Here is a 16931-nt window from a genome sequence, read left to right as displayed (position 1 = left end):
AAAAGATGGGGCCTCTGATTTATGAACCAGTGGCCGTCTGTCAAAGTAGCCCGCCATCATCAGAATGAAAACATCTGATGAAACATAGCGTAGTTTATTCTGTAAGCTCCATCACTTCTCCTCGAACATGTTATTTTTTCAGGTTAACATAAGAAATACTATTTAAAAACTCTCAATTAAGTGATATCAATGCAAGAAGGATTTCTAATACTTGATGCATATATGTCATGTGTTGTTATTTCAAGTCTGCCAAAAATAAATCTCATAACAATTATAACAGAAAAGGATTTTAATCAGAATTTCCCTCCGATTACGGACTCAAATCTGTCCGTCACCGCCACTTGATGCTTTGCAGAGGACCTTATGCATCCCTAGCATTTTGCAGCCTAATTGCATACAGCTGGCTGGCTTTAGCAGCATGTGACACACAGAGACCCGTTGTCAGCAAGGAGCACGACGAGTCAACAAGGAGCAAGTCACAAATATCCCCGGAATGAGCAGAGAGGCACAAATTTAGCCCCACTGACTACTGCCTACACCATGTGCTGCCTATTGAGCACATGAACAATGAACATAGCCATGGTAGACTGCTCTGCCAGGGCCAAGGCCTGGTTCAGTGGAATGCTGTTGGGAATAAAGACATCACAGTTTGTGAGGACGCAAACTTTTAGCATAATTTAATTTATATATTTTATTTTTTAAAGAATTGAGAAATTTATGGAGCTGGTACGGTGATGGTAGCAGCCGATATGTTGCATATCAGACAATTACCTCCTGTCAGATTTGTTCATGGCATGATTTTTCATGCGACTATCACACTGACAGCAAAGCAAAAGTTGTTATTCACTAAACTCATGAAGACTAAAATAAAGATTGCAAAGCGAAGTAACAGAAAACAGAAGAAGTAAAGCACAACACCTAATGGAGAAAAGCAACATTTTTAGAAGACGTCACTGTTTATGAAAACCTTCTCATATGGGCCAAGCTAACCCCCCCTTACGTATTGATCACCATGCAGAGGAGGCATTTGTAAAAATGCTGCTTCTGGCATACTTTTCTAAAAGTCCCTGAACACCCACTCACTCGCAAAGAAATGCACAGCTATACTCTGGGTTCATGTGTATAAAGACATGTAAAAAGATACAGAAAAAGGCTGCAAAAACATCCTTTTAACAAGAAATTTGACTTGAAATATCTGTCAACACAGCTATTTTACTTGGCAGACTTTGATTTGAGCATAAACAGAATTAATCAACACAGTATTTTGGGTATAACTTTTGAGAAATTCTCTTAAGGAACAGGTGGCAGTTTGCTGAAAGACATACAACTAAACTTTGTGGTTCATAAGTTGTCAAAGAAACTGAATTTCATATGAAATAAAGTCTCATCTCAGCCGCAAAGGAGAAAACCGAACAAAAGTCTTATCGCTAGGTAACACGAATCCACTCGCACATCTGTATTTCAAATGTATCACTTTGTGTTAAGATTAAAGCAAACCGAAGCGGACGTCTGTGTGCGTCGCGCTCATTAACGGGTTCTAACGCTGCATTTTTTTGCAGTGCCAGTCTGTGGAGTGGACCTCAGGATCAACTGAGGAGGCGTCAGGCAGAAAAATAACCACAGTATCTGCAGGACACCAATGTTGGTTTCTCTCAAACAGAGAATAAAGAGAACGCAGTAGGAAGCAGTTTGCCCCCACAGACAGAAAACAGTAAACAGACACCCAGACTGGAAAAATGCATGACACACACACACACACACAGACAGGAGGGCTAAAGCTCTGACTATAAGGTCTATTTTGCTTCCACACACAAACAACACACACACCAACACATCATGGTCAAAGCTCTCTTGTCAAGGACAGTATTGATCTTGGAAATCTCTGTACTCCAAATCAGAACATACCCGATTATGAAAGCTTTTAACCCAAATGCTTAATGCAGCACAGCTTACCACTGACACAAAGCTCAGTGGAGAGGGAGTGTGTGTGTGTTTGAATCTCTTAGTGTGGTTCAGTCAATTTGATTGATTGTGGAGAGATCACCTGAGCATTTTACTCCCACTTTGACTTTGATGGGCATTTTACTAATCACGAGTAATGACGGATTGAAGGTGGTCCCACCTCCATTAAACAGAATGATCCCCAAATGCATCGATGCTGCAGCAAAAAGACTGTTCAAAATGCTGAGGGGAACCATTTTGAGCCAGACTCACATGAGAAAAGACTATATATGCATCATCGTAACTCTTCTGCCGCAGCTGTTTGTTCAAATTGTTTCATGCAGTCCTCCAGGACTCGTATCAGAATATACGATGATAGTGTTCAATAATGAGCCAGGCAGACCAACAGGTTTATCACTCCGCAGTTGTTTTTTTTCCAGTGAGCACACAATCCTTACAGTCATGAGAGATGGAATCAAAACATTTACCTTAAATATCCTGCATTCACACACATCCCTAACCCTAAATGTGAAAAGTTGCTGAAATTTGAAACAAATAAATACATATAAAAGGTGGTGGTCATGTACATTTTGTTGACAACTAGACAAACAGATGACAAATTAAGGATCAAACCAATGTACATTATGAAGTGCTGGACCACACATGCTGCCCGAGCTGCAACAGCCTTCCTTGGCTTTGATTCTAAAGTTTATGGAGGTCACCTGATGGGGCATCATTCATTCCTTCATCTGATGTTTTGGAGTCCTAACATGTCTCACTTGTCTATCCAAAACCTTATGTAGGTATTCAACTGGAGCTAAAAGCTCCACTGAGCTGAGAAAAACAGTAGTTGAATGAAAAGTCAGACACTGATGAGTGCAGGAGAGCATGCTGAGAGCCTCTGTAACAAGTTCACAAGTTGATTAACATAATGGACAATATTTCCCACCTACTAGATACCAAACAATGGAGTGCGTTCGGTCAGAGGCTTCATCGGCTCTGCTGCAACACATGACGCTACAGGAGGTAATTCCTGCTGACTGCAATAACCAGACACAAAGACAGCTTAAGATGATTAATGAGAAACAAATAAATATATCAAAAGGGCTGGAAAGCTTGATGCTGACAATCAGGCAAAGAACAAAAGAAACAAAGGAGTATAAATACTGAGGTAAGTTATGATTAATACAGCACAGGTGTGAGGCTAATCAACCAAACTCAAAACAGGTGTGAAGGAATCACGAGCATCAAAACTCACTCGCTGCGTTCAATTCTCCTCCTATTCCCATTCCTGTCCTCATATTCATGAAACCCTGCAGCGTCACCAGCAGACAGCATAACGTCCACAACAGAAAGGTGCTGGTCACCCAATTACCTGTTAGTGCTGCTTTCGTCATTCAAGCCTCGAACTCTAAGAGTCAGTTAGTTAGTTAGCAGAGTCAGTTAGTTCCACAAGTGAGCAAGTGCTAAACCAACCTTAGCTTAGCTGACCAACAGGGAGATTTCAATGTCAGCAATAGCTTGTTTTCCCAAATATATTACAAAAAGATGAAAACGGCACTAAGACTAAACGTTTTTTTCACTGTTTATCACTCTGTTCCCCCCCCCCCAATACTTAACATGGCTGAATACTCAGTGCAATTGACTTCACAGGAAACTACTTAGCAATCAGAACACAGCAAGCGAAATGCATAAGGGAAAAAAGCTTTCCCAGTAACAAAGGATGTGAACATAAAGCCGACTGAAATGTGAAAGAACAGGGGACTTCAAAGTAAAACAAAACCCACACCATGATGGGATGCCATCCCACAACAGCGTAAATCCAATAATGGGCAGTGGCATTTCAGAGAAGAAAACATACTTGCTGTAATTGTGAGAGATAAAAAGACTTGAAAATGTCAAGAGAAATAACATATTACCATGACAACCCAGCTTTTCTCTTGTCAAGGTTGCAGCGTGTGGAGTGTGGTAGCAGACAAGACCCTGACTCTTCTTTCCCATCAGGAATGATTGCAATAAATCGTCTATTTTCTGTAAGCCGATGTTCACTGTTGAAACTGAATTGACCTGTTCCCTGAAATCACTCGTCCAAAAATCAATGAGCATCACCAGCTTCCTCCCACTACAGTTCAAAGTGCTCCCAAATACAGTAGAGGAATTTTTATTATTCATGAGCTTCAGGTTCAAGCAAGGCCATCGAGCTGGCCCAGACTTCTTAATGGCTGAACCGCCCTTCATCACAGCCAAACTGGCCCCGTCATCCCCACTTGGCAGTCACTTAGCCCAAAGGATTGAAACTCCTTTGAAATATTCAATAATGCATTACTGATCACAGAGAAGCCAGTTAATTATTCTCACACACAGACACGCGGCGTCTCTCTTTTCTGTAAAGCCTCGTAAACACTGAGCGGAGTTGGGTTTGAAATAAGAAACAATTAAAAAATTTGCCCTGTGATGAGCTGTAATGATGTTGGAATATTTGTAAAATGAGAAATTGGATGGGGCTTTGGATTTTCCTTGAGATAACGTGCTATTTTATCGTCGACTTACTACATCAAGACCGGCTGATGTAAGAGTGAGAAAAAAATGTTTGTGTTTATGCGTTTCCTTACATGTGAGAGAGGATAACGACTCATCTCCAGGCGACCTATCGGGTTGAGATATTGATGCTTCTGCTGCAGCACTGCCCCAGCAGGTTACTGGGCCACTTCAACGCCTCAATGAAGAGTAGGCAGCCCCTCCCTGTAGCACAAAGACGCAGATCTCAGCGACTGCGTATAGACAACAACGCCCCACTCCCACCTAACTGATCACTCATCACTGATACAGCCAATAACTGCACAGTCATCCAAGTATTTTTGGGGATGACAGTTTTCTGAGCTGTACTGGACGTCTGAGGTGTACAGAGTGAAGAGAAACAGTGGGAGAACAGTCCTCTGTGGTGGTCCTGGGCTGCTGACCTCCCTCTCAGACCTGTAATCTTTCAGTTTCACAAACTGTGGTCCGTTTGTGGTTGTGGAAGTATCCATCTGTATTTTCTGGAGTGTCTTACACAGCAGTGCAGGTTGTGTAGTATTAAAAGCACTGGAGGAACCAAAGAATGGGATTCTCACCGAGCTGCCTGCTTGCTGAAGCAGGTAGACAGCATCTTCAGAAAGTCCAGGACGATAAGCAAACTGTAGTGGGACACATAGGCTGGAGCAGGAGGCAGAGGAGGTCTCAGTGTGTCCCGATGTGGGGGGAGAGCTTGGTGAGTCTGAGTTAAGATCCATGACAGAGGTGCAGGGTGACAATATGGAGGTGTGACAGGGAGGCTATGGGTACAGGGAGAATCCCTCGTGTTGTAGTATAAACACAGTCCTCAAGTAGTTAATCTGTCCTGATTTACTGTAACTGCTAAATATGAAAAACTGAACCACTATTTACAGGTAAAAATTCAACTAACAGAACTTAATTAAGCGTCCAGTTACTTACTTGAATTAGGATGACAGTTATTTCTGTTGTGCAGATGGTTACTCTGTCGTTAGCTTTGGCCTAAGCTCAAATGAGATCATGAACTGAGAATTACCAGCGATATATCTGAATTTCACTTCATTTCTCAGCCGAGTCTCTCAAGGAAAGTCTTTTGATGACATGACGCACATATACAGTAACACTGAAACGGAGTCCTCAGAACAAGTGAAGCACACACATCCTGGTCAGTGGATCAAGCAACCATTCATAACTCATTCTGCCGCTAAATGAGAAGCATATTGCATTACTTCCTCTGTAATCGTTGATTTCTAAGTGGCCCTGCAAACAGCATCAGTCAAAACCTCCTTCAAGTACCGCAATTATTACATTACTGTAACCATGGTGATTTATTTGCTGTGTGATCTGCACTGGAAATGTATTTGTGGATGAGAGTGGGTGGAAGTACAGCAAGTGTGTGAGTGTGTTTGTGCACAAGTTGTGTGCCAAGGGATAAATCAATTAGATACCTTACCAACACACCCTTGTCTTGACCTCTGGGCCGTAGACACAGTTCTGTGCAACTTTAATCGAGGTAACAAAGAGACAGTCGTACGTGGTCTGCCCACACTCAAGAAATACGCTGAATAAGATACCAATAATATGGTTGTTATTTCCAAATATTTAATCAAGAAGTAAAGGTTCAGTTAGTTTTCTGCCAATAAAAATATGCAATATTCATATACAGATATTAAAAAAGCTCCGAGTTAACTATTCTTCTGAAATGTCTTTAATAGGAGCACAAAAGCTGTCATCCGCTGACTCGCCTCAACTCCGATAATGGCTCGATGTCTCCATCTAGTGGACATACTGTAACTGACATGAATAAAGTGTGTGCATTTGCAGGGGCTGAAAAAGTTCACAGTGCAGGCACATTACAAGACTGGGATGGGCTTTTTAAAGTGGAAAGAAAACACTCTGAAAAATGTCGAAACCCAGAAGTTCTGACCTCTGCACAAGGACCAGGAAAACAAGATCTCTACTAAGCTGCAAAAATGTTTCAGACACACTGTGGTGGAAGGTAAAAAAAAATGTATCAGATGTATCTTCATCTTAAAAGCATCTGGTAACTAAAGCTGTCAAATAAAAGGAGTGCAAAGAACAGTAGCTACAAATGCATGTTGTTTCTTTCTACCACTGCATTACAACGTCCTCAGGAGACAGGGGTCTGAGCAGAGGGAGCTTCAGGTCGTACAGATTGTTAAACTCTCAGATGCAAGCTTACAGCTTTTGGCTGAACAACTGAATCATCTGGGTTTCTACACAGAAGTAGTGCTTTTGATCTGAGGCTATGAAACAGTCTGGATCTGAGATCCATATAGAGTACAGCTGTAAAAATCTTTTACATCATCTGTAATTTCTCAAAATAGACTTAAAAAAACCAACAGAATACACACAGCTCACAAGCTCGACTGCCACAGGACTGCAGAGCAGTGAATGGAACGCCATATTGAAAAGCACCCAATAAGAGCCCATTCCACAGGGATAAAGACGTGTTATCATCCAAGGAAAACAGCACAACAACCAAAACATTCACCTTGAGGCATTGGCAGTCCTCTTCTGTTACTATTTAAATGGTCCCAGGAGCTGGGTGGATTTCTTTCAGAGCTGGTTAGACCGTGGAGTTTTAAATGTAGATGTAAAAAAGCACACAGTGAAGAAAATCCACAATGGAAAAAGAATCCTCCTAATGCATCTTTAGAAATACCTTATCTGTGTTTGACTGAGCACATCTGCTGTTTCGCTGGGCTGCAGGTGGCAATGTTGCTCTTCAACAGAGCCTCCCTTTTGTGAGCTTTTTGTTGTTTTTCTTTGTTCTTTCAGTGAATGAGGGGGAAAAAAGAAGTAGAAACTTCATGGAAGCACACATCATCAAAGCAGAGTCTGATTATTCCTCACAAATAGGTCCTGGTCTGTGTGGAATACAAATCACGTCAACACTATATAAGTCGAAGATGTCTGAATGAACTGTTTATTAGCACTGCATCTTTTTAAGGTATCTACTGATAAAAAGAATTTAAACCCTAGTTCCTTCAAAACTGCCTAAATGATCTGGGTTCCTGCGCAGGAAAAAAAAGAAAAAAGCAAGGTCTCCTGTTTGTGGCAGCTACAGGTGTCAAAACAGAAAAAAAAGAGGGTGTGATACAGGAAGTTCAATGGTTTAGAGCTGAGTAATGGCAAATATATCTCACAGACAGGTTTGAAAGCTGGAAAATCCTCTTTCCCCCTCCTTTCAAACCTGGATTCTACAGCACTGCTGAAAGATATAGGCCTGATGCAGAAGATAAGCAGGAAGAAGGGATCATCTCTGAGTGGCGAGGTGGGACACGTGTCTCATGCACATGGAGGGAAATGACTCTCCGGGGAGGGAAAACCAGGAGGATGGATTGGACGGGAAAAACAGGATTCTGTCTCTGTATGAGGCAAAGGCAAACCAAAATAGAGGCGCTGACAGCTTCCTCCATCCAGACCCGGGGGGAGCGCTTATCCAGTTTCGCGTTGTGAGATAAGGGGGATTTATTTATTCAGGTTGATGGCTCCTAGCACACTTTGTATGATAAACCAGTTTGTTTGGGTGCCGTGTTTTCTTCCACTTTCAGTGTGCCAATCAGGATTAAAGGTCACGGTCCACAGGACAAATGTGCGTATATTACAATCCATAAATGAGAGGTGCGAGTTCCTAAATGTTCATATCCCTTTGTCTGTGGCCTCGTTCCTATGCTGTGCACCTGAGAGCAGCGATCAAACACTGCTAAGCACATTCCCCATTAAAGCACAGCAGAAGTAAGCCCACATCAAACACAAAGGCAAGAATATTTTTCATCCATTGTCTGCTTAAAAAAGACCCACATCTGAAGTGGGAATAAACGGAAAGGGACCCTTTTGTTGTGGTTATCCTCCTGGTGGTTAAAAGGAAGGTGTTAGGTTCGCTATTGGATGGTTCTGATGTTATTTCAGTCAGAAAAGACATCTGCTCTGATGTAAGCCACATCCGTGTTAACTTCCCTGGTGCAGATGCTTCCCAGCAGGGTGATTTATATGTCTCAGATGGTGGGTGTTTGGGTCTGTTGGCACAGCTGATGGAAGCACTCACCTCCAAGAAACACTTCATTTTCATTTTTGGGAGCCGTTGCATTTATCCAATGTGCCGAACACGCATAAGAAGAGAGTTGTTTTGGAACAACAGAAAGGAAAGTTGAAGAAAAGGATTCAGTAAAGTTATCCTTTCTGCTCCAGCTCTAAAATAACCGTACAGGAGTAGATCATTGAACGCTGACATCCTAAGATCTACACGTAGCTCAGATTTGTAGCTTTATGTACTTTCGATATATGCTGCTCCACTGAAAACCAAGATTTTAACATTGTTTAAATGAGCATTTTCATTTGTTACAATACACAAAATGAGCTAAATCAGCCAATCATAGGATCTCTACTTGAATGTGCAGAGCTCCACCGACAGCCTCAGACAGGTGAGGTCGGACAGCATGTATGTTCTACATGGACTGTTTGGACGAACCAGAGCCAGGAAAGTAAACCCTCACTTGGGCCGCAAGCCAGCAGGAAGCTCTCTCAGTGCAGAAGCCTCTTACTCTGAGGGCACAGAACTAGGTAGGCATGGGATCTGGGTTAGTCCCTGGGCTAAAGTAGCGGCTTCTGTGGCGACACATGGCTCAGAGCGCTGCAGCTTCTGACTCAGCCTTGCTTCTGCTGCGTGACACCAAGCCCAGGAGCCAGACGACCTCTGGTAGGGTCGGGCTAGCTAACAGCTCTGAGACAGCTCCCGGAGCCAGCAGCTCCCAGGTTGTTGAAAGCATAGAAAGTGAATATATTAGCATCACGACACACTCGCATGCATAAGACGTTGTAATAATTCCTTCTGCTTCTTGAGGATGCCTCTCTGGTTCAAAGATGCATGGCTGGACTGCTCACTGTTTGGCAGAGACAGAGCAGACCAGTGGTGGGTGGAACTAGCTTATTCATAGCTCCCTGTTCACTTAATGTTCAGAAGATCTCATTCTTTTGAATCCTGCTGCAGTATGGTGAACATATGCAAGAATCACTTGTACAACGACTCATATTCTCTCTGACCGAGGCTAGAAAACAGAGTGACAATTTACCACAAAGAGGCTGAAAGTTTCACAAGTGAAGATGTGGGTCTGTTTACTCCTCAGAGACTGTGGGCAAATAACACTTTCTTTTAATGTAAACTTGCAAAGGATTCAGGAATTTGATCATCTCGTACATTCATCAAAAGACTAGGGAAATTTGGAGAAATAAATCACTGCACATTAGAGATGAAGCTTACAAGTAACACTCAAAGGCTGCAATCTTCAAGCTGTTCTTTAGAGAAAAATCACAGCATGGGCACAGAAACACATCTGGAAGCCATTGTTCCTGAACACGGCTTATTGTTGGATGCACTAGAATCAAGCTTGAAACGCACTATGCAAAGGACAACGAGAAAAAAAGTCTGGCCTCTCTGGGCATGAGCTTATCTAAGAAAGAGAGGGCTGAAGTGGATATCTTCCACTGACGGATCGAACATCTAGTTTGGTCACTGAGGCTGTGTTCATTCAGTTTGTTATGAAGAATATATTCATGGATCAGAAGTAAAACAAAGAAAAGTTGAGGTGTGAATTTGGCCGGGCCTGCAGTCCCAGCGTGTTTTCTCACTTTCTTCATCTGAAAGGTTGTGGTTGTATCGCTTATTTTGGAACATGGTTTATAAAGACTCTTCATATATTAGAAAAAGTTTTAGCGAAACACGATTAATATGTTTTAGAATCAGTCGAACGTTTCGCTACAACATTACTGCCAAGCTCTGCAGTTCAATGATTCCCAGGATGCATGAAGTCAGTTCTTTCCAAGTCGTCTTTCACAATTCAGTAAGACTCAATTGTCTCACATTCAGTTAAGAGTTGAAAAAAGGAGGCTGGGAACCATACAAAGGTCTGTCCGCCAGCTCCATAGGTGGCCACAAGAGACCCTCAGAACTTAGATGAAAAACAAATCTCACAATAGACAGTTGAGATCAGAGGGAGCGTGGCAGCCCCTGTCAGGGATGTGGGGATGCTTTATGGGAAGGGAGTGAAGGTGTGGCTCTGCAGGTCAAGCCACCGCTTTCCTCTCTCCTCCTCTGGGAGGGACCCCAGTGTCTGTTACAACAGGAAGAGACTGAAGGTCAAAGCCCAGACCCATTACCTTCCTGCCTGTGTGACAGATGCCTGTCTATCTTATTTACTATCTCGGTGTCAGACACACAAGCAGTCACATCTCAGCATATAGGGTGAAAAGGGGCACGGGGGTGTGCACATCAGAAAAATTTTAAAAGATTTACCATAGAAGGAGTATACGCGAGGTATTTTGAATATTAACCATTAAACAAGAATCAACATAAGCACACAGTTTGCAGCTTTTAAGAAGACTTCATGCATCTTACCTCAGAGTACTCCACTGCTGATTGGACGGCAAAGTCCTTGAAGATAACTGGATAATGACGCAGCCCACTTCTTCACCCGACTTCAACCCCACTGGCACAGTAGCAATGAGGAGAGACTTCAGCAATGAAGTCTGAAAAACTGCCCGTCAATCTGGGAAGGGTTATAAGGCCAACTCCTAACAATTTGGAGTCCATATTCAACACTAAGGAAGATTATTCACAAATGGTTGAACTGCGTTCAAAGAACGTGCGACCTCTAGTGGTCGTTAGAATATCTAACGAACACAAACTAAAACCCTGTTGAAATATGTAACATTTGCAGATTTCGAGGGGATGGAGTTCCATGGAGCACTTTCTCCTGTTTCTGCTGCTGAGTGAGACACAGATGAGAAGACGCAGTACTAATTGGGAGCCGCGGTGGTCAGGAAGCTCCAGAATGAGGCTGCTCCAATTGTGACAATAAAGCAGTGAAAGCAGAGCATTGAGACTCTGCTTTTTCCACCGCACTAAAGCTCTAAGACACGAATAAAACCTGCAAACGTTTTTCAGTGAATAAGCTGTAACACACTCCCTTGTTTGCATGTTGGTCTGCTCTGCGGCGCAGATCGCTGTGTGCACAGAACACAGGTGAAAATGTCCTTTGCTATGCTGATGATAATCAGCGAGAATTATCAGTGGAACCAGATGAAACCAATCAGTTGGTTTGACTACAAGTGTGTCTCAAAGACATGTGTGTCCTTTGACTCACATGTCAAACAGGCTTGGGCTGTCCCATAAATTCTCTGACAGTCTCCAGCTGATCCAAAACGCTGCAGCCAGAGTTCTGATGAGAACTAACAGGAGATGTTCGCTTCATTGGCTCCCTGTTAAATTCAGAATAGAATTTAACATTCTGCTCCTCACATATAAAGCTCTTAGTGACCGAGCTCCTCATACCTCAAATATCTCAGTTGGATATTTTCGCAACAGAGCACTTTGCTCTCAGGCTGCAGGTTTCCTTGTGGTTCCCAGAGTTTCTAAAAGCAGAATGGGAGGCAGAGCCTTCAGTTATCAGGCCCTTCTCTATGGAACCAGCTCCCAGTTTGGGTTCAAGAAGGAGACACCCTCTCTACCTTTAACACTGGGCTTAAAACGTTCCTTTTTGATAAAGCTTCTAGTTAGGAGTGGCCCAGGTGACTCTGAAACATCGCATAGTTAAGCTGCTATAGGCTTAGGTGTAGTTTATGCTTCTCTGTAGCTACAGTGTCGATGTGGACCTCTAAGCCATAGCCTCCAAAAAATCCTAACTACATGTCGCGTTGACGCGGACTGTAAGGGCTGTGATTGGTCCGCTCAGAACGTAACTTCTGGCAGCTGCTTTTTCCGGTCTTAATGGCTGTACATGGCGAATAAGCTTGTCAAATCGTACCGTTGACATTCGAAAGTGTATTTGTTCATCTGGGTCCCTCAGTGGGTGAACCAGTGTTGTAAATTCCCCCGTTCCCAGCCTCGGTCGGTCGCACAGACCACCCCCGCAAACGTCTTCGCTGTCGCCTGCGCTTCAACATTTGCAATTTAAGCATTTGTTCTTCAATATTGATGAGCTCCAACTGCAAATACATCTGCTCCACCTCGGCTGTCCGTTTACTGGTGTTAACTGTGACTAAAAGAAAAAGCAAGGATTCGGCTAGAACCCCTGAAACCACACAAACACACAGCGGCATGGTGAACTGCAGAGCGTAACGACGACGTTACAGAGAAGCATAAGCTTAGACTGCTGGGGGACCTCCCATGATGCACCTCTCCTCACTCAGCTCTCTTTTACTCCCCGTGTACGTTTGATGTTGTCCTTGTGCTTCTCTTTCTCAGCAGGTATCCCTGGTCTGGTGTTGTGTTCCAGGGGCGTTGCTAGATATAAAGTTCTACTGGGGCACAGGCCCCCATTACTCAGATCACATTTCTCATTGTAAAGACCGGCTGCATTTACGCAACACGCTGAACCCAGTATTACCGCAACTGCATAACTGTTGTAGGTAAAACAGAAAATTAGGCTACTGATGTTTACATTTAAATTTTGTTTTTTTTTAATGAAATCTTAAATATCCCTCCTGTCTCTCGTCTGACTCTTGTCTGTCTTTACCTTAAGTTTTACTTTTCTCTGCCTCTTCATCCTCACCATCTCTTCTTTGCTGGCATTCTGCTCCTCAATCTCTGCCCCACCTAAAAATCAGAATTTACTCAACTATGATCTCCCTTAATTCATATAATGACTGAAACCAATATTTCAGTCTGGTGCTTTGTCACTTCAAATCTTTGTGGTAAATGAGGGCATTATGCCATCTTTCTGTCCACCTTCTCACCTGGTCTATCCTGCTTTCTTTTTCCGTAGACTTCTCGTCTTTCTCTCCATCTTCCTTTCTCCCCGTGTGCTGTCAACCAAAAGGCAAACATAAAAAGAACTGATAATGTATAATCTAATAAGATGTATACATTGATCCATATCAATTAATAAAGTAACAGCTTCTAAAATAATAAAGTGCAGCTTAGCTGAGGAGCGTGCACCACAGCTCAGGCAGAGCCAACACTCCACCACCTTCATCTCTGAGCGCATATTTGCTGCTTATTTCATTAGATTACTTCAGCCAGGTGGTTTAGCGGTGCAGCATGCCTCGAAAAATCACGCACAAACTGTATGTAGTATGTGCTGAGATCCACAAAAGCCCTCACCTCAGAAGGAGTGTGAGGGATTGGCCAGCCTTGCCTGAGTTACGTGGACCTGGCTGGAGTCCCATTCTGGAGACAACGTGGCCAAAGAAGACGACAAGATCTCTGGATATAAGTGAAATTTCCTGGGGTTGAGCTTCAGGCCCGCACCCTGTATTCTAGTTAAGACCTCCTCCAAGTGAAGAATGGTGTTCAAGTGTGCAGCTGTAAAATGCATCGTCTAAATACACCATGCAGGTGCTGCAGGGCAAGCCCCGCAGAACAAGCGCCATAATGCGCTGAAAGGTGGCGAGTGAATTAGTCCGGCCCATGGCACGGCACTGATCCAGACCCCTGCCTGTCATGAAGGCTGACTTCTCCCTGTTCTCTCCAGGCTGTTAGTACCCATTTGAAAAATCCAGGGTGCTGAACCAGGATGAGCCCGCCAGTGTGTCCAGGCTATCGTTGACCCATGGCGGTGGGTGAGTCCTTTATCGTCACTGCATTGAGGCAAGGATAGTCAATACAGAATCTCCACTGGCCCCCTTTTTTCTTTAGAAGCACTACTGGAGACACCTATCAGCAGCTCACCTCCACAAGCCCATCGGCCAGCGATCTGGCCACCTACCGCTCGATCTCTGTCTGCTTCTGTGGAGATGCCCAATACACACGCTGCTTGATGGGGGGGGGGTTGCCGGTCTGAATACGGTGTTCAACCAGTTACACTTGCTTGCATTTCATTGCTCCACAGTTGCCCCCGAAGGGTTAAATAGATGGGCTACAGTGACTCCGTTCTTCACAGTCGTCACTACATGGGCAATAACCATGTGTCCAACTGTGGTGCCCAAGGTATCCATGAGCCGGCCCTGCAGAAGAGGGGTCCATTAACCACACGGAAATCCACACAAATCCGCAGAGCAGGGACTGACATACGGAAATGTTCACTAATTGATGACAAAGAGGCTCCTGAATAAACCAGAATGGAAACTTCAGTGCCTTCCACCACCACCACCTAACTTAAGAGGTAGGGCAGTCCATTACACACCTCAACAGCTGGCTCAGTAGTGTCATACAGCTGGGGCCCCATCACTGGCTTTGCTGGAGTCTGGGCCTCAACTCCAGCTACTGGGGGTTGTCTTCAGTGGCGTGCTGCAGTTGCAGGAAACATACTCCACATTCACTGTGCTTGACCTGATGCAGAGCACACCATCCTGGACTGGGACTCCTACCCCTGGCAATCTCCTTGATGACACCACCTCTGCCGGTCTGACGAATGGCACCAGAAGTCATCTTGGGACGATCTGGCTTGGCGCCCCTGCATCGGCAACCGAATAGGGAGCTAAACCACCGCTCTCTCCTTTCAGAAACACTCCCTCAGCTTCCTGTAGTGACCAAAAAGTTTTTTTTATTTCCATCCTCCTGTGATACATTTCCTCTATTAATTTGTTCGCAGATTAGATTTTTGTAGGCCATCTGCAATAGACACTGACTGCACAGGTAACTATCGCTCACTGGCCTTTGTGCCGCCATAATTACTCACACAGTCCGTCTGAAGAGCCTCACCTCACATCTTTCTGCCGCAATTGAGGCTTATTCCAGGTCAGTGGCACAAAATTCAAGGCACTTAGCTTACAGAGCTGGATTCAGGCCAGCGAGGAAGAGTCGAAAACTTCTCCTCTCTTTGCGCCACATCTCCATAGTCGGGGAATGCCTCCACAAGCAGAAGCGCAGACTTGCTCAGACAGGTTGGAAGAATCCTAGCTAGCTCACTGCAGTAGTCGCCGTCATATACCGTCCATTGCAGACAGCTGTCTCACCCAGCCAAGGAAACTCTGGCTTCCATCTCCAGCAAACGGAGCGGGAAGATCTATCTGTATGGATCTGTATCCGTGCAGATGGAAGTCGCCAAACAGAGACCAACTGAACTTGACAGGGTCATGTCTCCACGCCGCGTGATGCTAACTTAACTTCGCGCTAACTCACACGGCAAGCAACTGATGAAAATTTGTAGTAAAACTTCCAGGGACCGTCAAAAGTCTTAACATATAAAAACATCCCCTTTGTCACCAATGTAACTGAGCTTGATGGGTTCATACAATGGTACACTTTAAAATAAAAACATTAAGAGAGACTGGACTGGAGTTTAACTTTCGGAACCTGCGCGCCCCTTTTTATTACTTTCACTCCCAGAATCCTCGGCACTTACTGCCTACAATATGGCAACTCTGGAAGGACATTTGGCATGCGAATACGAAACTTATGAACGCAGTACAGTCTGTTACACTTCATTGTAAATGTTAGTCATTGAAAATGAAAGACAGGGATATGAAAGTGAAAGATATTGGTATATTGGTATAACTGGATTAATATAACCAAGCGTGGCTTTGAAGATACTTTGCTTCTTCACATAACGTATCCATGGGGTGTTCACCATAAGCAGAGACCTCTAGTGGTCATTAGAATAACTGCGTGTGAAGGGAAAAATGGCGTCCATGACATTACGATTTTTTTCTAATTAATTGTCATGTATTCTGAACCGCGTTTGTTTTCTACTACTAAAGTTTTTCTTTTAATTACTACTAATCACTTAACCAAGTGCAGTTCTTTTCTAAAGCCAACCGAAAAGTGACAATGTTTGGTTGGAACGTGTTTGTTTATGAGTAACTGTTGCTTAGCTCCATTGAGGTGATATTCGTGAAGCTAGGGCCATTGTTGATCGTTTGGCGATTAATTAATTGCTCGCGGGGAGATCGGTATGATCGGATGGCTAAGCCCTTACAGCATTGCCCGGCGTCGCACCTTGAGCTATGGTGGCACGAAAAGCCAAGTGCGCTGTGGTTGCGCCATTTTGTTTTTGTAAATATTGAGTGCAGCTGCTGCTGACCTCCGCCTTCCCCATCGATTGAGGAGAAATCCTCAAGCAATGAGGAGGTTGTCACCAATTACCACGGTCCATCGAGGAGGGGTTTCTCCAATGGTGACGTAAGGTGGATCGGTCCTCACCACCCAGGCTACTAACTCAAGCTGTCTGAGGAGCCTTAGTCACGTGGAGACCCTCGCTCCTCGATGAACCGTGGCAGACTCGGTGGTCAACAGTCACCCCGCTACTTCGAGGAGGGGTTTCTCCAATGGTGACGTAAGGTGGATCGGTCCTCACCACCCAGGCTACTAACTCAAGCTGTCTGAGGAGCCTTAATCACGTGGAGACCCTCGCTCCTCGAAGAAGCGTGGCAGAGTGCTTGCCAGGCACTCTCTGAAATATTAATATAGAAATTAGAGGGAGTACCGTTGCCGCTATACCCATCACACTGACGGTGACAGCTTCGACAGAAATATGAAAATGGTGAATACGCACGCT

The sequence above is a fragment of the Leuresthes tenuis genome, unplaced genomic scaffold, assembly GCF_036924035.1.
Source record: "Leuresthes tenuis unplaced genomic scaffold, fLeuTen1.0.hap1 SCAF_1, whole genome shotgun sequence".
NCBI classification, from domain to species: Eukaryota; Metazoa; Chordata; class Actinopteri; order Atheriniformes; family Atherinopsidae; genus Leuresthes; species Leuresthes tenuis.
Note: the sequence above shows the minus strand (reverse complement) of the source record.